This window comes from Varroa jacobsoni, unplaced genomic scaffold (assembly GCF_002532875.2).
Source record: "Varroa jacobsoni isolate VJ856 unplaced genomic scaffold, vjacob_1.0 scaffold_858, whole genome shotgun sequence".
Classification (NCBI taxonomy): domain Eukaryota; kingdom Metazoa; phylum Arthropoda; class Arachnida; order Mesostigmata; family Varroidae; genus Varroa; species Varroa jacobsoni.
The window spans coordinates 401,712-428,941 of record NW_019213760.1 but is presented as its reverse complement, the minus strand read 5'-3'; the positions used below and the strand labels follow the sequence as shown (position 1 = coordinate 428,941).

Sequence of the window (27,230 nt, the reverse complement as noted above, 5' to 3'; positions counted from 1 at the left end):
TTGTTCCGCTGGTTTACTGTGTCTATGAGTGTAGACTGATGTAGCTATTATGGACAACGGTTGTTGCTGACGGCAATGGTTGAATTACAACAGGAAGCATTTCAGTGACGACCAACTCCCAGTGATACTATACAGTGTCTCCTACGCTAGGCCATCCAGGTTTAACGTGATCTCGTTCTCTAGCATACTCTTTTCCTATTCGACAATCCTATGGATCAAGTTGGACGTAGAGCACCACCCGCTACCCGAAGCCGATTCGAGTGTTCAGAAGCGACCTACTAGATGAGCCTAGGGAACGCCGACCTTCGACCTGTCATTTCCCAGTTCGGCATTTTGTCATTTTTATCATTAGCCTAATTCAGCGAATGCAATTGTTTCACTTGGCTTAACGAGACGTCTTATTTTCCTGCCACATGGTATCGCGACATCTAATTTAGAAGTCTGTTGATGAAAAATAAATAATAATAATAATAATAAACAAGATTTCGTAAAAAGCTTCAATAGTCATAGTAGCAATTGGCTAACAGCAATAGCTGAGTGACGTTTAATAGCGTTATTTCAAGGTTTGTTCCTATACCATTGGGATGCTTGTGCGATTTTTTTTATTTTCGATATCTGGCAGACTTTCTACTTATCACTAGTCCCAGTTACATCGTCTTCGTTCACGAGAACCGGAGCGATAAAATGGGAACAGATCGCACATTCAGGAAGTCCGTCAACAAAGCCTAGGCATATACAGTTCGCTGGCCTAATACAGCCTGTGAGACAGTCAGTGAACAAATAACACGTTTCGTTGATAGTAAATTCGTCGTCGTCATAATAGCGACAGTCATGCTTTATTCGAATAAACATAAACACAATATCTCCAGACAATAAAATTGCACCAACATGTGGTTAACCACAGGACTGACTGGTCAGTGCACAAAATTGACCCGTCAGTAACAAAAACGCGAAAGGCGGCGACGCAAAGTGATGGGCCGGGTGGCGGTTTATGTTGGCCCGCGGAAGATCGGCACGCAGATGGATTTATGCATGTAAAGATTGATAAGTGCAATACACAGATACTTTACACATCTGCTGATTGCTGTTACGTAAACTGCACATTTTTTTCTACTAGGAGTTTCCACCTTTCACGAAACTATACCTTTGATCATGTTTATTGGGATCACTGTATACTTTGTGATAAATGGTCCAATATATCTATATATCTTAATTGCCTATTGCTAAAAACGACCCTATTATCGTTCTAACATTTGGATGCATGCTAAAATATACGATGGGCGTTAACGTGCTTACCAGCTATGACGCCACAACGGCGTAATACAACAAGCGACAAAATCAGTGACCGTGCTAGCTAATTGACTACTTGAAAGGGAACACGCCAGAAACAACTTTTAACTATAATAACAGCTATAGTATATAATGACGCTCATTTACTGAATCGGGATATCGATCGTCAATCAGTGAAACCTCAGATTTATCAAATACGGCAATGACTGTTTTCATAGTATCCAAGTAGTGTACTAAAACAATCACCAACGTCATTAGGCCTTTCAGAGACATTCTTCGCTCGACCACAGCTTCATCATGAATATTGCAGGAGCAGGTCCTTTCGAGATGAGTCCGTTCCCACGAAACTCACCCAGCCTAGAATTCGATGAAGTACCAGTCGACATGGTTCCAATCAATGAAACGTCAGTCTTCATACATGTATACAAGAATATGAAGAATTGTGTTGCATGGAGGCATCAAAAATAATATATAAGGTTTTAAAATTGATGTGTCCGGTTAGAAAGGCTATTCAGCGAAGGTACTAGAACCCGTGACGCCGCGTGCTACCCGAGGCATGCATACTCCATATTTTGAACAGATGCACGTAACATCCGGCAAATGAAAAGCAAGTTGGTGTTCTACCGCATAAAAAGTGGGCAAATTATGTTCTTCGATTAGTTGTGTTCGTTTCTTTTTTCATTTATTTATGAACCTTATTAATGAACCTTAAATAAGCAGGGTTAGTGGAAAGTTTGAATCTGCGTTTCAGACTGTCTAGAAACACATGAGCTAATTTCCGTAGAAAGATGTCAGGGCCATCCACTTCGAACCGGAGCAACACCGTTCATAATTAATGTCTAAAAAGTGTTTCTATATACGCACTCGTCACCGTCACGCGTTGTACTCTGGCCGTCATTTGCTCCGTTAAGGCTGGGGCACTTGTAAGTAAGATCATACTTAGCCTTTTTAGGCTGGTTACCTACTTCGGGGCCGTTCGAAATAAACAGAGCATACCGGCAGCAGCAAGGCGGTCTTCGCAGCGCAGCCTCGTGTCTTTTGTCTTGTTCACAATGATCTTTAGTTCAGTTTACCACATATAATGAGCGCCTTCTGAAAGCTTGTTGGATATGACCCCGATCTGCTCCAAATACGACAAGGCCATAGGTATTGAGCAGAGTTTGTACGCATTATCTTAGATTTTGAACATCGAAGGGCAGATCATCCAGCAGTAAAAAGGAAAGCTAGAAGTTTATCACCCACACTGACATCTACGTTTCTGAGGTCTCTTGCAGAATCATCCTGACCAGATGCAGAGTGTCTGAAAGATTTCGTATTGTGCGAGTTTGTCTTGTCTCGGGACGTCATATCAAACGCTATTAAAAAATCTGCAACCACGGGGCGTTCTCTTTAATCGACAACGGACACTACGCACTTTTTGAAGTAATATGTCGCCTACTAAAAGGATGAAATGCTTCTGCGCGGGATCCGTCGGGACACGTGAACAAGTTTCCAAGAACTTCATCAGATGTTCTGCGATGAGGTAGGTAAGAAGCTTGTAACAGTAGCTTCTCGCCATGATCGCTCTCTATAAAGGTGGGTTGCGGATTGCCTTTTTCCTTGACAATGACGTTCACGAAAGCATCATTCATTGGCTGCTCTCCATGCTGGAAGCCAACGCTGAACAACAGACATGGGGCAGGACAAGCTACCAACCACACTTGAATAAATGAAGTGTTCATTGCGGATTAGATCCAATTCTAATATCTTCTTGACTTAACTGGAGCTGCTCCAAGGAATGTAAACGTACCTCAAACTTGAAGAACTAGGACCTCGGCGTTCAGCGCATCATTAACTTCCTTCATCCCTTAGACCAGTAAACGACGGCGCAGCCTGCGGGATGGTACTCGCCACCGTGAAGCTAATAAAATATGATAGTAATTTCTTTTTACACAACCGTTTGTGTGGCACCCTTCGTGCGTGTATCTCCAGCTCGTATTTTAACAGCACAAAGTACCGCTTACAAACCCAGTCAGGTATTGACTGATACCAGTGTTTTGGAAAGTTTTAGAGTGGCTTTACGGCAATGTTTGATCAATTCCTTTCTCTCACGTAGTACAGCAGCAAGAACCAGCTTACAATTCGTTGTAAAACCACGTGCACTATCGACGCGGTCTCGAGTCAGTTACAGGTGACTTCACTGTTTCTCTTATGTAGGTACTGAATAGAACCGAGAACAAAGTTCTCACCTTTTGTTCAACTCAACGCCCAATGTAGATTGGTTTGGACTTCTTTATTTGCGGAGTGAGTTTCCGCTGGAAAAATTCTCCGACCGGTACACACTTAGCGGACTGTTTCCTTGTAGCTCTTTTCTATCGTGAGTCCAACTCGAATGTGAGACACCTTCATGGGCCAGCATCTCAATTTTTAACAACGAAAAGTAAATTCCACCCACTGTTTCGGCCAAAAAAAAAATAACCGAAAGTTAATGTCTAGCCACAAAAGGGAGCTTAATATCATAATCGCCGGTAATCATCCTACCAGCAACAACCACGAATGAGCAAACAACCGTTATAGTCTAGTGAAGCATAGGAATAGCTTCAAATGTTTGTCTAGTTTGGACGTCCGGTCCGAACGCCAGATGGCTATGATGAGAGCCTGTACTTACGACAATGACAATGTAGGCGAGTACCTATAGCACTATATAGTATCTGTGTGAAATCACAACGACGTGCGCGTTTTTGAAGAACTATGCCCGGCCCGTTTAATTGGTCCGGCAAGGGGGAGCTTTCAGAACGACATCGCCAAGAAGACAAGACTCGTTTTCTAAGAACAATTAGACACATATCATATAGTTGTTACGAGGCAAGGAATAGTAGCAGGCAACGCTGCAATAGCAGAAGCAGCCGCCCCAAAAGGTGTTAGTAATTGAAATGATATTTTCCATTAGAAGGAATCCTTTTATGCTGTCGGATAACGGTAACGACCAGCAATCCACTGGCAATTGCAGGTCTCACAAGGAAACTTAATAGAGTGTTCTATCAGATGACGTGATTATGAATGGAGTCAACGAGACGGGAGCAGTCGGAACCCTCCTTCACCCCCAATGAAATCCGCCTTGGCATTTTCAAACAGCCCCAGACAGAGACCATATACTTGGAAAATGGATGATATCCATAGCGGTTTTCTTAAGATCTTGGAAAAGATGACAATTTGAAAAGATGTCGGGTTTCCTCGGTCCTTTACATCGCTCCTAGCGAAAATGACTATCCTAGCGAAACTAGTAAATATAGATACATTCCATATAAACACTACTCGTTTCACTTGCTTCGTACTGCGAAGTACTCTTTGACAGTCGTGGGCTACCAGTAGCAGATCAACGTTAAATTTGTGCCATAGTTTGGGTAGTTTAAACCCGGTTCAAACAATGCGACCAGGATATGTATAAACAGTACTGTATTTTCCGTTAAATTGCGAAAGGTCAGAAAGCAAACGTTTGTATTCTTCGTACAAATGTTTTCACCCTAGCTATTTAGTAGGTACATGCTCTGTGCATACCTTTATCAAGTAATATCCCTGGGTGTGACATTTTGGCATCTAACTTCCTTGTCGGTGACATAATTGTTATACAACGATAAGTTCCAGCAAGTGCTATACGCTCTACCGTGTTTAACTAAACTTACCTATTACTCGTTAATCAAGTTTTTCGCGCATCTAATTATGAAACGAGACAAATACATGCGAAATGTTGCATCTTGATTTCCCTCATGGCGTTTCTTTGTATCCACACTTATTTCGCAGGCGTCACGTCATGCGTTGATTAGGCGTCGCTGATTTGGTGCTGAGAAGAAATAACTGTTTGTTAAGTCTTTTTGTAACCTTGGCCCACCGTTTTGCCAACGATCCCGAATGATGCAATTGTGGCAAATGCGGACCGGAATGAGCTATAAGTCGGACGAAAAAACGTTCGCTAACTGCTGTGACCAAGGGTCTTAAATCAGGATCAACTAACATTAAGTCGACCGTCAGTATTATTAACGCCAGTCACAAAAGGTTGACCGAGCGAACCAACATCTTCTTCGCATCGCGTTAACTTCTATGGGTAGTCTCGCAGCTGTGCCATGTTCGGCAGTGGGCGCGCAGGCCAGCTGGTCTGACCGGTAAGACGTGCCTCACACACTGCTTTACTACGAACTGCAGCATATGCCGATGAAAGCAGGGGCAGTAGCGACGATCAGATAATAACGCAATAGATAGAATAGTTTGCAGGTATCATCTTGGAGAGTCCAGCTGCTGCTGTTACCGTTACCACCTCAGCCTACTCCTCCCTCGTTTTTGCCCGTTATCTTCTCTTTGTCAAGCACCGTAAATGTCTATCCGCAACAATGTAAGACAACAATGTTCAAACTAAGTAGCAGCAGCAAAATGCACATGCGACCGCATCTGAGCTTCACAGATACTATACACAATAAATACATCTATATATAGATATATAAAACACCTTTGACTGTGGTTTTGTCTATACTTCTCGGCCACTTCCTTTTCGCTTTCATTTTTTGAAACTGACGATAACATGGAAGTTAATAGGCGCTAAGAAAAGCGTTAGCTTTTTCTTTCTCTATCTCTCTGACGGAGCTGTAGCCACCGAAAGAAAAAAAAACTTATGTAATAGTATGATACTAAGGAAGGTTGATTTGTTCGCTGGTCCTGTCCACCTTCCAGCGCCATGCGAAGTGCGCTGACACGCAAAAGCCTTTCTTCTTTTGAAAAGTCTCATCTTTTGTTTTTCGAACTCCTACGTTCCTCATCGACTTCGTATATGTAATAGCAATGGCAAGCGCGGCGATATTGCCGTTTGCGGATGCCAAAATACGTAAAACTCCTCGGGAATTGTTTCAAGGGACGCTCTTAGTGCTGGGCGCCAATGGCCGCAGCAATAAGAACCGCTAGCAGCGGATCGGCGTCATTTCCTTGTTATTGGTCATATGCATTATTTGCCACACTTGTTTTTGTGACTTTAAGCAGGAAACGGTAGCAGAAAAACTTTCCTGTGCCATTCCGAGAAGAAACTATACGTTTGGATGTGACAGTAGCGGCAGGCTAATTAACCTAAGGTTATACTAAATATATGGTCGCTACGTTTATTGTTGAATTTAGCAGTTGGAGATAAAATCTGCTGGCATCGAGCCGCGAAAGTGTTTTCCATTCTGTCGTTGTTTAGCTGTCGCTTTACGTCCTTCTGGGTGTACTCGTATGTATTCTAGTGAAGGTAAACGGAGGACTGAATTATAGGAAACATCACATACGAGATTTGTTTGGCGAAACGTTTACTGATTTCGGATACTATTATTGGATGTATATGGTATATATCTAAATATGCATACACGTATGTTTAACAGGAAAACGATCCTTTGTTGACTCTATCTAGGTGATAACATTAGGTAAAATAAGCTATCTGAGCAAATAATAAGAGTCTACGTTTCTACAGAAGAGAGTAAAAGAAAACGCAAACATGGATCAATGCACTGCCAATATGTCTCTTGGATTGTAATCATTTAGTATCTTGTTTCGATAGACTTCACTCGTACTTTAAGCTTAATTTAGGCATCAGTCCTTTATTAACTCTTTGCACCGGCGTCCCCTATCCAGCTTTGAATGTAAACCTATTTTTGTCACTCGCCGCCTTTCCTACACGCACGATTGTTTTCTAGTAGTTCTCACAAGGGTCACACTTGTTCCAATCATAAAAAATTTTGTTTCCAATCATAAAAACGTATACCTCTAGTGGCGACACTGAACTACATCTATTTCTAGATCTATATCCTATTATCAGATCTACTAACATCTCATAACGTTATTAACAAGCAAAAAATGGAAGGAAATAAGACTGCCGTAAAGCAGGCAAGATTTTGTCGCTTGGTGCAGGGGAAGTTGGATCATTTGTCTGGCAAAACATAGCGCCATGCACCTGGCGGTTCTCCGTTAATGAGGGACTATTATCGTTGGCTTGTTTTAGATAAAATAAACTATACAGCTTTTAGCCTTAATACTTGGTAATAGATGCGGCTGCTGAGAGTTTCGATATAACGTCTGCACGGAGGGTGGTAGATTCCAGTGCAATACCACGGATCATACGTATAGAAATATCTAAATATATTTCTCACATTACATAGAAGCCAAATAAAAGTATGTATGTGCTCTAATCTGCTATCTGAGATGTATAACATATGCGTCCCACATACGAAAATTCTATGATTGCAATGATATATAGCAGATATTAGGTGCTAGATACATCGTTTTCGTGTCTACCATATATATATATATATATATATGTGTATATATGTGCGGCAGGCAGTCCGAGATATAATAGAATAGGAGGTGCATCAGACGCAAACATTTTCGATTATTGAATAAGTTAAGCAAAAAAACAGTCGCAATGCAGAATGTTTTCCGGTGGAAACTGAAGAAAGAAGAAGGTCGGTCTTTATAATAGATATGCCTCCAGGATGGCCATTTCTCACCGATCGGGTCGTTCTTAGGCGGAGTAAAAAGGTATCTCTTTCATTGGCTACTCGTTCGCCGTTTGTCTGTTCATTTACTTGCTCAGACTATTCTTTTTTTTCACCGACAAACACACGCCCCTTACGCCGCGTGCATAGTATATTTACGAGTCGGACACGAGGACAAGGAATTTAATTTTTCCTTCCCATGCTCGATTTGTCAAAAACGATAAATGGACGGGGCTGAATTCAGCAGCTTGGATAGTTTGTCGGTCGCCTACCAGCAGGATTCCGCTGCTCGAGTTCGGATTCGGCGTCACTTTCGTTACGCTCTCTTATACTTTCCGCTAATTGGCATAGCTCAGAGGGTATAGTCGAACAGTAGTAGTAGTAGTCATTTCGAAGTCGCGACCGCAACAACGGCTGCGGCAGAGAAGAGGAACGGTCTTCTGCCCTTGCCTTTTACGCCAGATCTATTATTCAATAAATATAACTAGAAATATCACTTCGGATGCTCTGTCTGACTGGCCACGAACGGACCACGGAGGAAGTGACGCCGCCGTTGAATAAAATTTATGAAAAGACGATGCTCTAGCGAAACAACGGCAATTGGAATCCAGTTTGTCGCATATTGCGGGCAAATAAGCGTTTTCATTTTGAAATTTCGTAGCCTTCTTACTGACGCGGCGCGGCGCGGCGCGGGCTTTTGAAAGCGTTAATGGAAACGTCGCGGATACTAGTAATAAACGAAAAGCCGACGACCGTGTTCTAGCTAAATAAAAAAAAACACATGGGCGTGTTTATTGTGAGAGGAACGCTGGCCGGCGGTTGGGCCGCCGGCGCCAGCGGGCTATACGTATGTTTTGGATTAGGGGTTTGTCGAAGTTCCTTTCGTCGCGTTCTTTTTTTCTTTTGAAAAAATGTCCATGATAATAGTTATAAGAGTGATACTTACGATGCATCATTATGATTGATGATAGTATGTTATTTTGCGTATCCACATAGTATGAAATATTGCACAAGTCCAATGGGCTTCGACATGTTGTTTTTTCGTGTCGAACATTAATTGTAAACGATGATTTGTTTTTGATGTAAAATTAATGCGTTGAAAATGCTCGAAATCGAAGGCGGGCTCAGAGACGTATTAATCGATTAAATGCTAATTAATCTAATGGTTACTAGGAGACAATGAAGATCGAAACAATTAGATAAGCATATAGGAGATCTTCACATACACATAATATAAACAATTATCTTCAAAGTATCTTTAATGGATTGATATATTTCTCTCATATACACATCTCTGGTAAGGAAAACGGTGTTTTGCATAGTCAAATAAACTAATGGCAAGATACAGACTGTTGTGTCAGAGCCTATCTTTTTCAATGGGTGACAACAATATCGCAATAGTCCAATAAGTTGTAAACGTACTCAGGGATGCATAAGTATTTTCTTCACTTCCACACGAAGTTTTACGCTTCCACACAAGTTAACAGCAATGTCCCAGTTTTTTCTACACGAATCGTCAGCGTTTTTGCTGCTTATGCGTATTTAGCGGATGCCTGCAAGTTACTTTATCCTTATGTCCGTATCATATGCTTTTTAGCCTCGCTTTATAACGCGGACACTGTTCATACCACAAAGTTGTATGTCTACGTGAATGAATGAATAAATCAATATTTTTGATAGAAAAACATGCATAGTATACAAAATCTTGCGTTTTCGGCTATCGTCTATCGCCACCTCCAGATGGCATTAATAAATAGTACATACAAACAATGCCAACTAAATTGCCTAACCAGCCAATTTATTCGAATTGGCCTGTTTTTTTTTATTGCCGTTCGAGTTGAAATTGTACAATGGAAACCGACGCCGTGCTTCTCTACCTGTTACTCTGCTGCTGACGCTGGTGCTATCCTGATATCAGCTGGGCCTAGAATATTCGTTTTGTTAGATTCGCCACGCTTTGCTGATTCCAGTGACATTCTCGCCAGGTGAGCTACGGCACAGTGAACGCTGTCATCACCTCGGCCTTAACTCGAGAAGCCTATCGCCAAATATTAGCGCCGGTCGACCGTATGACGTCCACGAGACCTAGCGCTACGAACAGGCCGAAGGCCACGACCCAGGCGAACAACAGTGGTTGCTACTTAATAGCATCTCCGCCGACGGGGGCAGGGCAATGCTCGAATAAATTGTCTGCCTTGCAGTAGATACCATGTGGCATAGTCTTCTTTGAGACATACTACGATAATAGCCGAACGGTTGCGTCTCTCACAGGACGTCATGGTACGACATCGAAATGATAACTGGAATACTTTAGGAAAATAGCTGTCGGCTCAATTAATTGAAGGAGCTGTTTGTTAGTTGTCCGAAAACTTCAGGGCCCATTCAAAAGGAAAACGTACACATTAGGTATAAGCGGAACCCTTATTACTTAGCGACCTTTAACATGTGGTCGAATCGCGTGTGCTGATGCAATGGCTGTGTACCTGTGTCAAGAGGGACGTCATAACGACGAGTCATATCGATGGCCGCAATAGCACTCTCTTGCGAACGGCCGGACGAACTTACAACGACTAAAGGCCTTGAAGTTCACTGCGCGTCGGGAGATTGGTTTGCATCAGCAAATCTCTTTATCATAAAACAAGTGTCTTTTCGCAGTACTGGAGTCTTAGAATCGTTTAATAATTCTATAAACATCTTCTTTCTCTAATAAATCATATAGAACAACGTCAACAGGTCCAGATCGTCGATCACTAAACATTAACGAAAATACAGATTCTATTCAGATGTCGCTTAAGCCTTGTTAACGACCACCTTTGTTTCTACTCGTGTGTAACAAAGAGGAAAAACGCAGTCCATTAAAGCATTGACCATATACTACTATGACACATATAATAGACATCATCACCTACATACACTTAACAGAAGCTATTAAACAATGGAGCATTGACAAACTCGTTTGGAACTCACTAGTGCTAGAGGCACCAAAAAGAAAATAGGCTTTTTTTTTTTGCTGGTAATTGCTATAACAAATATCGCAGAGTCGAAGTGTTGCCCAAAAAATGTGAGTGACTAAAAGTCCTCGGAGCACCTCATATCGGAACAGATTTATGCCACACGCATCGATTCACGTATCAGTAATTCTATTAGAAGCAACGGGGTCGCCTGGCAGGTTTCGGCTGATCGTTGCTCCTATTTAGTGCAATTCGATCGTAGTAATCGTAGGAAGATTTGTTCCCCGCGCACGGGCTGGCTGTTTCGCAACAATCGTATCTTACGCTTGGCCACCGTAACCAATCATATGAGACCACTTTTCTAGCGAACTGACCATATATATATATGTACGTATATATATACTGGTAGTAGTTTCTTTGGGTTTCTCATTATTTGCATTGCAAAACTTGAGAGTGCTATTATGAGCCCCCGTGGACCGGCTGAGATAAACGTCGCTTTAGTAAAAAAGAAAACCTCACGCTATAGTGTAATAGCCTATAGTTATGTAATGATTAGTAATTTTTCGTTGGAACTACCATTACCGATGAAACTAGGACATTAGACTGTTATCCATATGCTTTCCATTGAAGGGTGTACATGTGACGGTATGATATTACGTACAAAAAAATAATCGAATAAAACTTAGATGAATTTGCCCCTTCAGTTGATTCAGGAAATTTGTCAGACTGGATAAATGTGGATCAGTACATTAGGCATATCCCGTTCTTAATCACCTAGATCACCTTGTATATTTTTCTATATTAGTCTATAGGTCATGCTCTGTCTAGGCAAATCCATAGTAGTACGGTAGTATAAACGGTGCACTTGGTTTGAGTTAGCTTCCTCTAAGGATTTCTTGGGAGAAGGGCTAATATATCACTAAGGAGATGCAACGAAAATACATTGCTGTTTAATCCGAGAATGATTACGCAGCACGGAAAAAATACGAAGATCCCATTTACTGAACCTCTACTGAGGTCCGCCTCGTCAGAATCAATAGATGGAAAGGTGGTCGACAAGTTTTTTGTTAGAAGCTATGCACCAACGAAACGTTGGATAAAAATATACATGGCATAAAAACGTTTTCTAGCTAATCGGACTGATGTTCATTGCCATTTTCTTTTTTTTTTTTTTCAATATAATATCCTACTGATCTCTGCTTGCGGTCATCTTACAATAATAGCAATAACGCGAAGTAGTTGGGCAAAATTCGTGCAGTGATTGGAAGCGCGTTTTTTTTGGGGACATTCTACAGCAGGACTTGTCTCTCTTCCGTCAAAAAGGCATCAAGCTGTCCGCCGCATTCGGTTTCTTCAATCCCATGTAGGGCGTATGTTGAATCATAATATCCATTGAAGTGCCCCTATATACTGTGGGAAAGCTGATATACGAAATCGGCTCAGATAAAAAAGAAACTCCTCAAAGGCCAGTGAGAAAAATGATTACTCTCCCGCCAGATTCTTCTCTGTTATATTCGCATGTCTACGACCATCGAGGCGGATCTTCGTAAGAAGTACCATGTGCATTTGTCAGTGCCTTAAGGATGCTATGCGCTTTTGTTCAGTTAGCCAGAAGCGATTTGCCGATGCCTGACTTCGCCTCGTTTAGATTCCCTGCATTGATAGACGCAGGGCAAGATCCATTTTGCTAACCCTTTTGGCAGGTTCGAACTGTTTATTCTCTATACCTGAGGTTCCCAGGCAGCGCTGGTGAAATCAGGCCCACGTGCGTCAAGGTCAGCCTGTGACTGAAAGCTCATTCGTTCCTCCACTTCAATTAAAGTGACTTTACAAATGTATTAGTGCAATTATTTCGTATTTTCTTGTGAAAAAAATCAATCGTTAATGTTAAAGAACGATATAATCTTTTTTTTTTTTTTTTTTTTAATATGAGAAGAATAGTACTCATAGCATATAGTGAGTGACAGACACTCAATTGATAGCTTATCCTACGCTTCGTGTCTTATGGATAAATACTTTTCCTATAAAATAAACAGGCCATTTTGGCCGCGAAATGAAATTGGACAGTAATACATAGGTTACCCGTATTATTTCGCTTTGTTGCAACGCTTAGAATTTCAGCAATACCAATGGGGCGTTCAGTGTTAGCTGCGTTACAGATTACATCTACCTTTTTGCTGGTAGTCACAGTATTATGAATTCTGCTGTAACCGACGGTAGAAACGCAAATGTAGACCCTCATACACAAACACCTAAAGGTTCGTCCGAAGTGCAGCCTAAACAGGACCTGGATCTCGTACAATAATAATCATACGTCTGTGTTTCATTTTCACTATGCGAGTATGTACTTTAGCAAACATGAAATTAGCTATCCACAGGTTACTTACCTTCCGTTACTCAGCTCTTCTTGCTGGGGGGACTGTTGGCAGTAATGGTCCGCGCGAACACCGTCTAATCAAAACAGAATGAAAGCCAATTACTTGAATATTTTTCATAACGGATCAATCACGCCGATTCGAAATTTGCTGACCTATCCGTGGGATAAAACGTATTCGGCATTTATGAGATCATAAAGGTATTATTATTGCTACTACTACTACTGAATGAACTTGAATGAATACCGGCCTCCTTCTCCTCCGAGCTCGGCCAACTGCATGAAACAGTCTCGGAAAAAGTTCACATGGAAACGGGTGCTGTCCTACAATTTGGCAGGCCACAACGTGACTGGTGCAATGGGGCATTGCATGAGACGTAACGCAATGGTCGTTGGGTGACTAATGTCGAGTAGTTGATGAGGTATCTAATCAGAATTTGATTGCCACGGTGCACGTCCGCTAGAACTGGCACTTCTATGGATTTTATAACAATTTCTCACTAATTTCTCGAAATCAATCAAAAGCTATCAAAAGTGTCTGCGCATGATGTCTATGCTAGATGCTGCCGAATGAGGCAATCCTTTGACTTTGGGCCATTCGAATAACTTCAGTTCTCTGCATGAGAAAGAACTAACTAAGTTTTCATATATTTTCTCAGAAAACTAACCATGAATTCATCTAGCCTTCAATGACACTCGATCAAAAATGACCTTAGGATATCTTCTTCTTCGCGCTGTTGAGTACGAAATGCTGTCCAACCTTACTACTACCCACCTACTTATCCAACAAAAAAATCTGTGAAGTATAATTATATCTATATATTATATATACATACAATTATATAGGACAATTATTATTCAAAACTAGTTATCCTATGGAAATGATCACTCGATATTTACATGCGTATGAGTTGTTAACTTAATATAGGCCATTGTGTGCTATTTAGCCTCGTTTAGTCTTGTTTACATAGGCATGTCGTCCTAACCTAGACCCTTGTTCGCTGGAAAGCGTGACGAAAGACACGCTCAGATTCTGAAAATTAACTGTACGTACGTAATACGTGCACGTCCAGCCGGAATTTCTGGTGCTGATTGTATGGTCGCCTGCTCTACACAGCGCCTTCAGAGGGCACTAACTTATCTTGTTGAGCTTTATTGCGCTAAGCATGGGCGCTCGACACGAGGGAGTCCAGCCGGGTTTCGATGTGAGCTGCCGAATCATCATCGCTCGATAGGTTCGTCGTTAATCTTAAGTTTCTTCCCCATAAACAGCTGGCTAGTGACTCCCGATGGTTGACCGACACACCAGGGTCTTTTAAAGTTGGGAAGAAAGCCCTCATAGAGCACTAATGTTCGTATACAGTATCGTATATAAATGTATCGTATATGAATCATAACGCCTATCAACAATTTTTACATGTTGTCAGTCATTTAACAAATCGTACGACAGGCAGTGAATTTACGCCAACAAGTCTATGACTGACCACCAAAACTCTACGTCTCTTCTGCGACATTTCTCTACAGGGGCTAATGCGCGAAAATATCAGTCGCATAAGGGCAGGTTAGGTAATCAAAGGTTATAAATGACCAGAAGATTCAACACGATAATTTCTACTATTACTATCGTTATTTCTGTAGATGCAGCTGCGTAAAATTTATTCCAAAGTGAATTCTTCCATAACATGGCGTAGTGTAGGATAGACACGTATGCCTACTACGGAATTCTAACCTTGCCGTTTTCTGACGGATATTCGTTGGGAATCGGCGGGACCTGCCATCAATATAGAACGCGTGAGACTTTACGTTGTTGCCGAGCCAGCGGGGCAAGCGGTGAGTGGTAAATAGCTCTGAATAACATTGAAACACATCGAGGGAATGCAAAAAAATCATCTGAAAATAGACAAGACTGTGTATCGGACAAATATCCCATTATTTGATAGCTATTTTGATGACTTTCTCTGTACGCTTTGTTTGTCATCGGGGTCGGTACGTTGCTTCGCGTTATACATTGTTCTATCGAAGCGCTGCGGTAGCAATTGGCAACGACTATTAGTAATGGCAGTAGTGATACAAATATGGAGTTTCTTTTTTGTTTTGTGGCTGTTTCGCTTTACGATTCGTCGCAGCGCTCCCAGTCCTTACTGCCAGCAACGGAATCTGTTCTTATCAATATGTGTTTCTTCTGGGTAATCAGTATAATGGGCACTGTGCTGCAGATATCAGACAACTGTCGATCAAACAATGCCATTGTTTAATGTGTTGTTACTAATTTAATTAATACAGGTAGTTCTCTATGGTAGCTTGTGCTTTCGAGGCAGACATTTCGGCGAGAAGTTAAGGCATTCGTCAAGACGAAGCACTCGACAGGTCGTATGGTGCCCGAATGTAAATGAAAACCATTCATTCTATTTAAGGTTAAATGGCTAGTAGCTCTGTATATTTTGTGAACATTATTTCAATCATCCTACAATTGAATTAGGCGATAGGCCAAAGGTGAGCTTTGAATGTTGAAAGCGGAAACATTGACAGCCACATTTAACCGCTGCGATTCTTTTGTTCCCAACATGTTGCAACTGTTCCATTACTCATCGACACAGAGCGTCGCCTGTGTCAAACTTGAAAGATTTTCAACAGTTCCAGCTGTAGTTTCCGCCATATGGAGCTACACGGCGCTTTGAGTAAAAGGACTGTCCCAAAGAAAAGGTTCGGCCACTTCTAGTCTCGTTCCACGTGGCACGTCTATAATGTGAGTCGAGCTTGACTAGTCCGATGCTGATCGAAGGTGAATTCAACACAAGCCAAAGTAACTTTGCATCCCATAGTTTCTATATACGTATGTATCTGTCACAGTATTATTATAATCATATCAGTAGTCGCTGAAATTGCCGATCGTTTAACTAGCGTTACCAATATCTTTCTACGAAAAAATATTCATGCAAATTGGAAACTTATTCCAACAAGTTGGCGTTTTCGCATGATCAGAGCCATATGATCGTACCATTAAGATGAAGCGCACCGTCTTCAATGTAGCCATCTTCATTCTCGACTGGCTTGTTTTCACCTTAAAGCGCTATTTAATGACTCAGTTCATTTTCTTTACCCGTACCATATTGTGTTATTATTCCTCAACGTGGCAGTGGCAACAGCTGTGTGCTGGGCAATATAGTAAACGGCCTGCTATCGTTGAGAGCAAAGCCTGCGCGCACCCTACGGGTTTTTTTCAATAGAGCATTGTCAACACGGTTCGGAGATGATCGTTTCGTTCTATTTCGACTTTTGCTGCTGTTGCCTCGTTGTTTCTACTGCCACACCCCTGCTGTGACAGCCTTCATTTACGCCAACTGCACCTATGTAAGTAAGTGGACATTTTGAGTGCAATAACTCATGAACTTTATAGTTGTTCAACAGGGGTTTGCCTATGTTATTGTATAAATGAATAGAGTATACAAGCAAATATCTATCCACGAAACTAAATCTCTACAATGCCGGCACACAATTTAAAATAGAATCAAGGTTGCAATCGATAACCTGTTTAGCGCGCAGTCAGCAATGACCGTCAATTAGGTTAGGTCACCATTGAATCGTTCAAGGCAAGTGAGGACCGAAAAAATCCGCTCAGAAGTAACAGTTCTATGTTTTCGTTAGATGGATTTTTGCCTAAAGAAGCGAAGGTGTGAGACTGACGCTGTTAGCTTGAAGGTATTAACTGCGCAGTTTGTGCTATCTCACGTTGCGACTGGGTTAGATGTCTGAAGAAAAACCCTTTTCTATAGACAGCGTCCGTGGAGAAGGAAGACCTTCGGAACGTTCTCATAGATCGACAAAAAACACACGTTCGCCTTGATGATAATGAAAAAATTAAAGGTCTCCTCTTTTTGTAAATACGTCCCCCTTACTTCGCGTATGTTCCCGTTTTTTCTTCGAACTCGAGAAAGAAACACTATATTACATGTTTATCATTGTTTACGTTTATTTTGATTGGTACTAACCTAGCTTAAAAGCCATTACGACCGTAGGGCCTTTCAATGGTTGGCATTGGTATACAGCACTGTGCCATGGGAGTGTAACGTATAATTATTTCATATCGGTACGCCACCATATACGGACTGTAAAATTACGGGACATTTAACTCCTCAGAGGAAAACCTTCGGTTGAACCAGTGGGTGACTATCTACGCACGTTACATTCAATTTTCAGATAGGGAAAAGTATGGCGCGGCTACTCACAGAGTCATACGAACGCACGTATAGCTAAGACTATTGTCCGAGTTTCGTGAAGAGTAAAAAACTGTTATGAAGCCGTAAAAAGAGTATGCATCATAGTCATTATGAATAAATGTTACGATCATTATCAAGATGTCTCTACTCGTTACCCAGACAAAGGATATGATGAGTAGAAATTCTCAGAACGGCAGTCGTCACAAGAACTCTTGCGTAATCCATTATTATTGACTGTGTGTCTGCTTATCCATTACTTTCCATGCATTTGACGTAGCTTCATTTGGACACAGTAAAGGCCACCCTTTACCTTTAAATATACAAACAATACAGCTTATAATAACCTACAGGACATAACCTGATATTACTTTCACGTAGTTATTGCTTAATGAATTCAATGATTGTTTACAATTGATAACATACCGAGACACTTATGCCCGTTATCTTATTCAGAATTATCGAAACATTAATGGAAGGGTAGGGTAAATGATATTCTATTGCAGTCGATGGACGTCCCTTGTGGGCATAGCCAATTTTAACACATGGAGTTTTGACACATCATAGAAATAAGGAAAACTAAAGAGTGAGTAACGACGCCTTTTTTTTAGTTTATTATATTCGTTTCGTCTCTACATATTTATAATGGATCACTAAATAGTTTGATCCTCTGGCAGCCACTAGAGGATCACCACTAGTACTATATATATATATACTCAATTCGCATGCCGTACGTCGTACGGACGTCCAAAATACACAGAACAGGCCCAATTTACATGACCACAAACGCACTAGGAGTTGTCTATTATTAATCATTACTTGCTTTACTGCTTCTGCGATATCAGCTGTACATTTAACCCCTCGTGCTAGTACCAGCTAATCTATTCGCAAGTATTTCCAATCTAATCGCAACAATGTCATCCAGGATCCGCTTCCAAGAGGAAATCTTCCGCACCTTTGCCCGTTCCTTCACGAACATCTTTCCATCAGCCATCAGGCCAATAAGCATGCTTGTTATCCTTCCGGATCGCGTTGCTATAATTCTTCGTGCTTCTATAATCCTGTTGTTCACTCACACACACACACACACGCACGCACGCACGGCCAGACACATGCGGCATCAAGCACACGAGATGCAGTTGAGGAATCGCCGCCTCTACCATCGTCAACACGCATACCCATCACGCCAGTGGCCATATACAATAATGATAATTTTTGCTGCGTATGCGCGAAATCTTTTTTGCTCGAAAATCAAACAAATCACCGAAGATACAATTACCATATACAATATACCATATACAATTACCATAAGTTCAATGCTATTGTTTTCGATTATGTTACGGGTTTGTCCTTCTTGTATGCGTACGTGCAGGGAGGGGCGGCTGAACGGGATGTCCATATCCCAGGCTTTATGATATTCTACAGTAATATAATTATGTGGTATGATATCGTGTGTACGATGAACGTGACGTTCTAGTTATGGGCGCGCGAGTGCGCCAGGAATGATATGGTGATATGTGTGAATATTTCGTATCACATCTTGTGGTCTTGTAACTCCACTAACAACCATTAGAGCGTTATCGCTATCGGAGAAGCAGTGTAGTTGCCGGTCGATTGTATTGCTGGTTTGAAAATTTATGGCGACAGATATTGACAGCTAGTTAACGCTGTACGATATTCACGTACATCTACTGTCCTCTTATTCGTACGGTAATTGTGGGAGTGAAAAATGCAATGAATTAATAAGTACGCAAACAAAAATAGAAACGGGGCAAGCTTTTATCTATTGTCTTTACAAAGAGTTGACGCTTCCCAGCAGCAGTGTTTCTATTGAATTTGTCTATAGCGCGGTACGAATCATTTTCGAAATTTAGCCTACGTCCTATACACAGCGACCTCTCGCGGAGAATGCAATATCTAGCATTACTGAACCTATTTAGCAACAAAACGATTTACTAAAAGAGTGACGACTGACGATAAATACGGACTCGATTTCGGTCATTTAAGGAAAAATCAGCATATCATTAACCTTACTTTATCGCAAAGCAGTCCGTATGCTTGCTTTCAGTGCTACCACTTTTTTTTGCCGAAGAACAGACGACCGCGAGCTTATTTGTTGCTATTGCTCGTCTTGTTGGAATTCTCTCTAGTGGTCGATGTCATCGTTAGCAACATCGATTGGCTCTGTCCGCACCGCCAAATCGGCGTTCTTTCCCGCTAAACAGACGAACGGGTCGTACGAGGAAGAAATCTAGTAAACATTAAACATGCAGCTGGATGCAAGCATCGCTAAAATTAGCCGCTTCGTGCAGTGTCCATTTTGGCGTGCGTCAGCTGACAGATCCCGGGTGGCGTCGGTGACGACACGACTAGTAACAGTTTCTTTGCTGACACCTCTTTTACACAGGTAAGCTTTTGGGAAGCAATGATTTGGTATGCCATCGTTGGATGAAACGGCGAGACAGGCTGAACCGGTCGGTCGTTGAGAACTAAGCCCACCAGGACAGAGCTTCAAAGGAAAGTTCCTATGACATCGATGAATGTCGATTGTGTAGGGTAGTTGCCACGTCAGCGTCCTTTTCGCCAGATAGCGTTAAGGGGATGTTTTATGCTAATATTGACAACAACAGATGCTACACGTGTTCCTGTACGACCGCATTGATACAGTGGAGGTTAAACTAAACAACATATTATTTTTCCATCAAGAGAAAATATTGTTGAATTCCTGTAAAATTAAAGTACGATACTGACACCGAGTTATTAGTCATTACAACTATAAGTAGAGTCACTTGCCACCATTTTATGCAGGGGACTATGGGTATGACCTAAAAATGTTGCTAAATCAAACCACTCAAAGGAACCATGTAGTTTCACTTGGAAATTTAAAAGTAGCAAAGAAATTTCACAAATAATTACTACTGACATTAGCTAAATTTAAGTACACCAAAAAAAAAAACTACCTGCCTTTAATCGTCTCATATGCATATATATATATATATAAATTCAACCTCGAGCAATTATAGTGGACCACGAAAACGGCTTGTCAATGGACCCCTAGAATATCGAGCCGAAAAATGTTAAACGGCTTGAAAATGTTTAATTTGACTGCAATTTCAGCTTATATGTATGTAAACTATTATTGTTAGTTTTCTAGTAATGCACAATTTGTTCATTCTAGAAGATTAAACGTTCCCGCCTCCTCATCAGCGAAGCGGATCCCCTAGTTGGCACTGGTACGAACGATTAGCTTTCCAACAGCATTGGTAGCAAAATCATTAGGACTGAATATTTTATATTAATTAAGCTGTGCGTCCTAATTGGTTATCTCACTCCCAGGGCTTCAAACATCCACCCGGCTGACATCTTTCTAACTTTCTGGCTGAGGAAATTTCTAGTCTAAAACGAGGGTGTACGAGCTTTTAGTAACTAGAGGCTTCTGATACGCAGAGTAGCAGTAACACAATTTCTTCCATGTTACGATCTGTGTGTGTTACGAAATGTTCTCTAAGCATCCACGTATATATGCTATGGTTTTTTGGGATGAGTCACCGCGGGCAATCTTTGCCGATTCACGTATCCAGTATTACGTAGGTGAGCGTTCATAGACGTACGCGAACTACTGCTGCGTTCTAATATAGGGTCCCCATCGAACAACTTCATGATCGTTTCTGTGCTCCACTATCAATGCACTGGTATCGATTCTGTGAGCAGATTGTTACATGAAGGTCGTTATGGAGTTGAACCTAAAACTATGTGACGACACTGAGGACAACAACTGGACAGATAGGACTCCGAGATTTGTTTTTCGTTAGGCCACGCAATTAAATCTGCTTAAATTAAATAAAGCTTCGTCATTGACAAATTGTAAACTGTCGCCACGTTATTCAGTAGCTGTAGAAACTATAGGACATGAAGCGGGTGAATAGGCGTTCGGTCAGACAGATGACAAACAAGTAAACCATGAGCTAGGGGCAAACGGGACATCACACGTGATCCAGTTATCGCAACGTTTCATATCTAGGAATCGCTAATTTTTGTTTTACTGTGAATAATTTCATCGCAACGGCAACACCGTGCAATGATCCGCAGTAAACTAATTCACTTTTTACAGAAACGTTATAGTTCGGGGTTAGATTTTGTGGTCATTCTAGTTCGAAGTTCTTCATCGAACGAAAATTACCAACGGCGATTAAATAAGCGGTTACGGTTAACGAGTATCTATTGCAATCTCGTAATGTACTTAGGTTGTTTTTATTTGAGCGCAGTCACTAGTGCGGTATGTACTACGACCAATTCGAATATTAGCTCAATGAATCAACGTAGTATCGTTCCATTAGACGCGTCTATCTGCGTTAGTCTGTCCGCTAATGACTATTGCCTCTGAGAGTAAGATCGCTCGACACCGACGGCCGACGAATCAGCGGGATCAGGATTACGAGCCAACAAGCAGCGATAACAAGAACAAAAGCTCCCAAGTTAGATAACTCCAGCAACTGGGGGCATCGCTTTACCAGCCCCGAAAGCGGAGGGCGCGTTAGGACTATAGTCGAATGGATGCTCAAAGCATACATAATTACAACCACTGAAACAACTCTATAACAATTTCGTATAACGTGTCGTGTCGCTGCCGGTGCTATTGTATCGTCGGACCCGCTTTCGCCGGCATCGAGGTCCGAGTCGTATAGCATCGTCGGTCGTCGCGTCACTAAAATAACTTCAGCTTAATTCAACACAACGATGCTGTCGCCACAGCTTTAGCGGTCAGATGGGCCAACGTTAGCAATCAGGAAGCCAGTCAACAGTGGATTTAAGTGTCCGATGGCTTCTCCTCGGTAAGATCATTGTATGGTCGGATCATCGGATCATTCACCCACCACTCGGTCGGTCAGATCTCAAATGTGAAGTGAAATGGCCATCCGGAAGATGCGCATCGCTGCTACACTAATAACGGCTACGACGAGCCTACCTAATACCGCTTGGCCGTATGGGCAGCGTTCATAATGATGCAATGACTACCATACTATTATTACCCCAATGAGTGAATGAAGACAACACTATACTGATCTTAATAATTATGATTATTGTGATGCAGTGGGGATGCTGCAGAGAACGATGCGAGAGAAAGGCGCGCGGCTGTCCCAACGCCCGTATACAGACGTGAGAGAGAGACAGACACCATCTAATAGAACGGTGTACTCTCGAATAATGCATGCGATCAATTCACTTTTACTTCAGGCTATGAGGACTGCTAAGGACAATCGAGCTGCAAAGCTGCCGGGGGGACGAGCGGCAACCGACAGGGGAATACTACACAATATACAATTATAGGTACAATAATTAGATTATATAATAATGGTGGTCAGAAATGATGAGACAGACATACCAACTGGTCGGGGGGTTATTTGTGCCTAGGCATTCTGTTGTGCCTGTTATAGCAAATGCTAACACTGTGGTAGCAGATGTGGCAACTTACTTGTCATTTGATTGCCCTGTCATCGATTCCGTCCTCTTGTTCGACCGTAAATAGTTGAAGAGTAGGAAAATACCATGTGACATTAATTTGACGATGGTAGACTTTGAAAAAGTTCATACTAAGCGAATTTATCGTGACGAGATTTTGTTTGTTGCGGAACGCAGCTGGGGACGCCCGCAGCATGGCAGAACCGTACCAACAAAGCAGAACGGTAATAAATATGACAGCCGCGATAAAATAAGGCGATACACAGACAACTCGCCAGTAGCGTTATAATAAGTTGTGTTAAGGTCTTTCAATTATAAATAGTGTATTTGTCTTATCGCAGTAATTCGTTGCGTATGCAAGTGACCTCTCCTGAGAATCTCGCAGTCTGATAAGATGGTTTATCGGCTGGCGGACACAGGCAGTTCCATCTGCCCTTATCAACCAGAAAACCGAAACTTCATTATAATATATATATATATATATAGTTACTGCGTTCTCATAATGTGGTGCGCCTCTATGATAAGTCCGTAGACATCTAGTGAGCATATGTGCAAATTGAATGAAAAAAAAAATAATCTTGAGCCCTCGAAAGAAGGGATACAGCTATAACAATAGTCCAATATGTAAATTTATAGCTAAACAGGTAATTCTATTACTCTAGTAAACTAGATTTTTAAAGAATAGCTTTCACTTGATTTTTCGCCAGGTCCTGTTATGTTCAGGCACACTTTGTGGCTAACGTAAAACAGGCCAATTCCATCGACACCATCAATCTGGTGTCGGCAGCCACGTTCCGTGCCGTATCGCAAATATTTAACACCAGCAGAACAGAGCTATGGCCTGTGCAGAGCAAATACATTGCAGGAGCTATGAGGAAGAAGCCCTGTCCCCAATTCCATAGCGCCTATTATTATAGATATAATCAGTAAACATTACCTATTTATTATAACGTTAACATATACAGCGTCCGCTTTCACACGAGAATCACCATGGTGTAATAATAACACCAATAGCCGCCTATAATAATGCATTCTTTCTATGCTGATAATACCCTATAAAAATCGTTTGCTAAGTTTCTTTACAACTCAAAATAGCAGCATATATATAATTAACCTTAAGCCAGATTAGTTTCCGTATGAAGTATTTCACAGTTCGTCTCGTTCGTCGGCAGCAAAAACTGTCTTCTATATGAGTTACTATATATTCATAAAGATAAACCGACATTGGCTTATGGCCTCGATACGAAGGCGCAACGAGCGTCGTGGTTGGGCAGAAAACGACGTATAGTCACATTCTACGAACATTCATCGAGATGAGACGATTTTTTCCTATGGGGGCGTTATCTTAACAGAGTTTAGGCTGACATACATGCTACCCCCACTTCGATTTGAACGGCTCAGCGTTTGTACGAGCTGAAGCGACGTATCGAACAGACGTTATTCAAGGAGCAATGAGCTGCAGATTGTTTGTCGTGAAAATAGTGTTCTGTCGGTAATTAAGAGAATAAAGAAGCTCTACTTTTCGATTCTTTTCCTTAGTTCTATTAATTTGTAATATTTTTGTTGTTGTTAGTGTTATTATCGTGCAGTAAATTGATAAAGCAACATTACCGAACTAATCTTGTTTTATTAATCTTGATCATTGTCGTGTTCGTTTCTGCCCACAGCTCTATGCTAGTCGTGATGTATTTAAACCGCGTTTGTTTCCTGTACGGATATAGGGCCGATACATGTGTTCATCGTTTCGACAGTTTTGCTTAATAATTCGTTAAAAAGCAGATGGTACCATTATTACTAGTAGTTACCCTCGAGTTTTCTGTGTTCAAAGGAACGTATCCATTTTAAATGCTGTCAGATATATTTCAAACGAGCGCAAAGTGTTTCAGTCACAGTCACTTTCAGTTGTCAATCTTTTCTACTCGCTGGCCCAGTTTTCCACTGACTATAAATAAGCCATTCGTTTATGGCAACGATATAATTGTTAAACGCAGCAGGAGTTTGGCAGCCGAAAGATGATCGAACGAGCATTAGGTTTTTGTTCCAGTTTCTTGCTCAGAAAGTTGACCATCCGGAACCCATCCTAACGTCGTCTTACAAATAGGTATATCATAACATCGAGAGTTCTCATCGTGTCTCAGCATAGACAATTAGCACGATTGTGGGACCAAATTGAAGATAGCGCGTTGAGACGCTGTCAGTGGTCTTCACGGAAACTCTGCCCAAGCGCTATATTTCGTAGCTACATAAGCCACGTCACCCGCCTACACTTCCCCTAATCAACACGATATTTGTTTATTCATGTAAACTACTAAACGTTAAGGTTCACGAGTTTATCCGACTCAAAGTGACCCCTTAGGCGTCGCGGATTGGGCCGATCTTCTATAAGCCGCCAGGGTTTCCTCCTACGGTCTGGCCGGAAAAGTTAGCCGATTGGGCATATTGTTTAGCCCCCTAAAGACAAAGTCTGTTGTTCCCCACAGAGAGTAATGGTTGTAAACAAAGGCCAGCACTCTTTCTTATTTTTCATGTTTATAAATATTCGGGTTACAATTTAGAAATATTCAAGCGGCGACCAGCACCGCCTATGCTGATATGTTATCAAGCGTGTAAATGTGCATCACAAGAAACGCGTGCTCTAAAGCTCTATACAGTAATAAGTTTAACGGTGGATTTGGGGGTAACTTTCAATTTTTCGTTCCTTTGCGACATGGTAGCTAGAGTGATGACTTTTTCCCACAGCTGGTGAGGAAAAACAAGATCGCTTCATTGTTTCCAAGTGAGCGAATACCTTTGGGGACGGGCAGTTCCTTTGTCCCATGGGCCAGTGTAATTAGTTTAATTCGTCGAATAATTGATAAAATCTGGACCAGCTCGACATATTCCTTGACTGAGTGCTTTTTGCACGGTTAAAATTCACCTTAATCGAACATATAAAAGAGAGTATCGAAATTGGGACAATATAACAATCGCAGACAGGGAATAACCGTAAACAAGGCTTAGTACACGGTCGGAGGTCGACTTTGCAGGTACAAACTCGGTCGATCTCTATCGGGAAAGACGAGGGAATGGCAATGGGGTAATCATAGAAATCCACAATCGAATTATCAAATTTGTTTATGTTAAAACCGTTTGATAAAAGAACTACAAAACGGTCGCGAGTTAAGTAGGTTAGGGCAATTGCAACGGGACAAATGTAGGTGTAAACTATAGTTTATGTTAGGTTGAGCGTAAAATAATGACATTAGTTAACGGCGAAGCAGATACAGCGTTAAGTTAGTGAGTCCTTCAAGTTTTTAGGCAGGCATACTGCCACAGAACTTTGTCGCACATCCAGTCCGGAATAGTTGATTTAGCGGAATCTATCATTACTTGTTTTGCAATACTATTGCCACGCATCAAGAAACCAAATGTTTATCAATGATTTATCAGGTCTATCTACCCGCTCTGTTCGACCCGGGATTTTTCAGCCTTGATGTTCTCTAGGTAACAGCTGAAATCTAGCAATGTACAAAGTTCCGCATCATTATAAAAATGAACATAAATGAACGAAATAAAAGTAATGAAATAATGATATTTATCTTTTTTATGTTTGAGCTAGCCTGTTTATATTAGACAAACAACTGTTGTAGATACAAACAGACCTCGTCCGCTTTACGATATATCAACTATAAACTATAAAAAGATGATTTTGCAGTACTTTCGCATCGATGTTTGATATGACATCGACTCCAGTTGATGGGACGTAGCCAAAAGTAACAGACTGACAGATGCAGTCAATGCTCAGGAAAACATAATAGATGTTCTCCAATTGGTTGCTTGTCATTCTTTTCTCTATGTAAAACATATCAAACGCGTTATTACTTCTTCGGCATTCAGTTATGGCAGCAGCAGAGGCCAACATTAGAATAATCTTCTCCGATGTCTTCCATTCCGCTTTGGCTGACCATCACATTGTCTGCAAACGACCAAACCTAATCCAATCACTCTCTAGGCGTAGTCAGTATCATTTGCGCGTACTAACATTTTGTTGAAATTGTGGACTCATTTCGGTTAATCATAGAACTATTTTAGGAGAATCGCGTAAGAGAAATTCGAGTTCGTCAGTAAATTGAGCTGCAGCCACGCAGGCCCCTGGCCTGCTTTCAGGTGTGCAACGTCCGATTAGGCTGACTGAGCATGAAACTTAGTGTTTAGATTGTAGCAATATATAGCGAACTTACAATAGCAGAAATCAATTAGTGTCAAAGGTACAACCAGCTACTTAGAACATCACCGTTGGCCTGCAGTGATTGCTGTTCCAGCTTCATCGTCCACAGATCTATTGCCTAAGTATTATTGTTCTTTTATAGCAAAGCCGTTATTGTTATGTGCATATATATATATATATATATATATATATATATATAATGGCAAAAGAAGCGCCGTTTAACCGTTAATTATAATGTGATTGCAG

General features: G+C 41.4%; 1 long non-coding RNA gene and 1 other non-coding gene across 3 annotated transcripts in view; one reads left to right on the top strand and one right to left on the bottom strand.

Moving 5' to 3' along the window:
• Positions 1-27,230, bottom strand: part of LOC111264425 (MOB kinase activator 2) — a 53,718-nt gene that overhangs the window by 1,493 nt on the left and 24,995 nt on the right. For both annotated transcript variants that reach the window (XR_002682855.2, XR_015312684.1), the window contains exon 3: positions 13,117-13,180. This is a non-coding gene — a transcript (MOB kinase activator 2). The remainder of the gene's footprint in view (positions 1-13,116; positions 13,181-27,230) is intronic.
• The window catches only part of LOC147752953 (uncharacterized), a 19,141-nt gene continuing 8,859 nt past the window's right edge, over positions 16,949-27,230 (top strand). The window contains exon 1 of the long non-coding RNA XR_015312685.1: positions 16,949-19,724. This is a non-coding gene — a long non-coding RNA (uncharacterized LOC147752953). The remainder of the gene's footprint in view (positions 19,725-27,230) is intronic.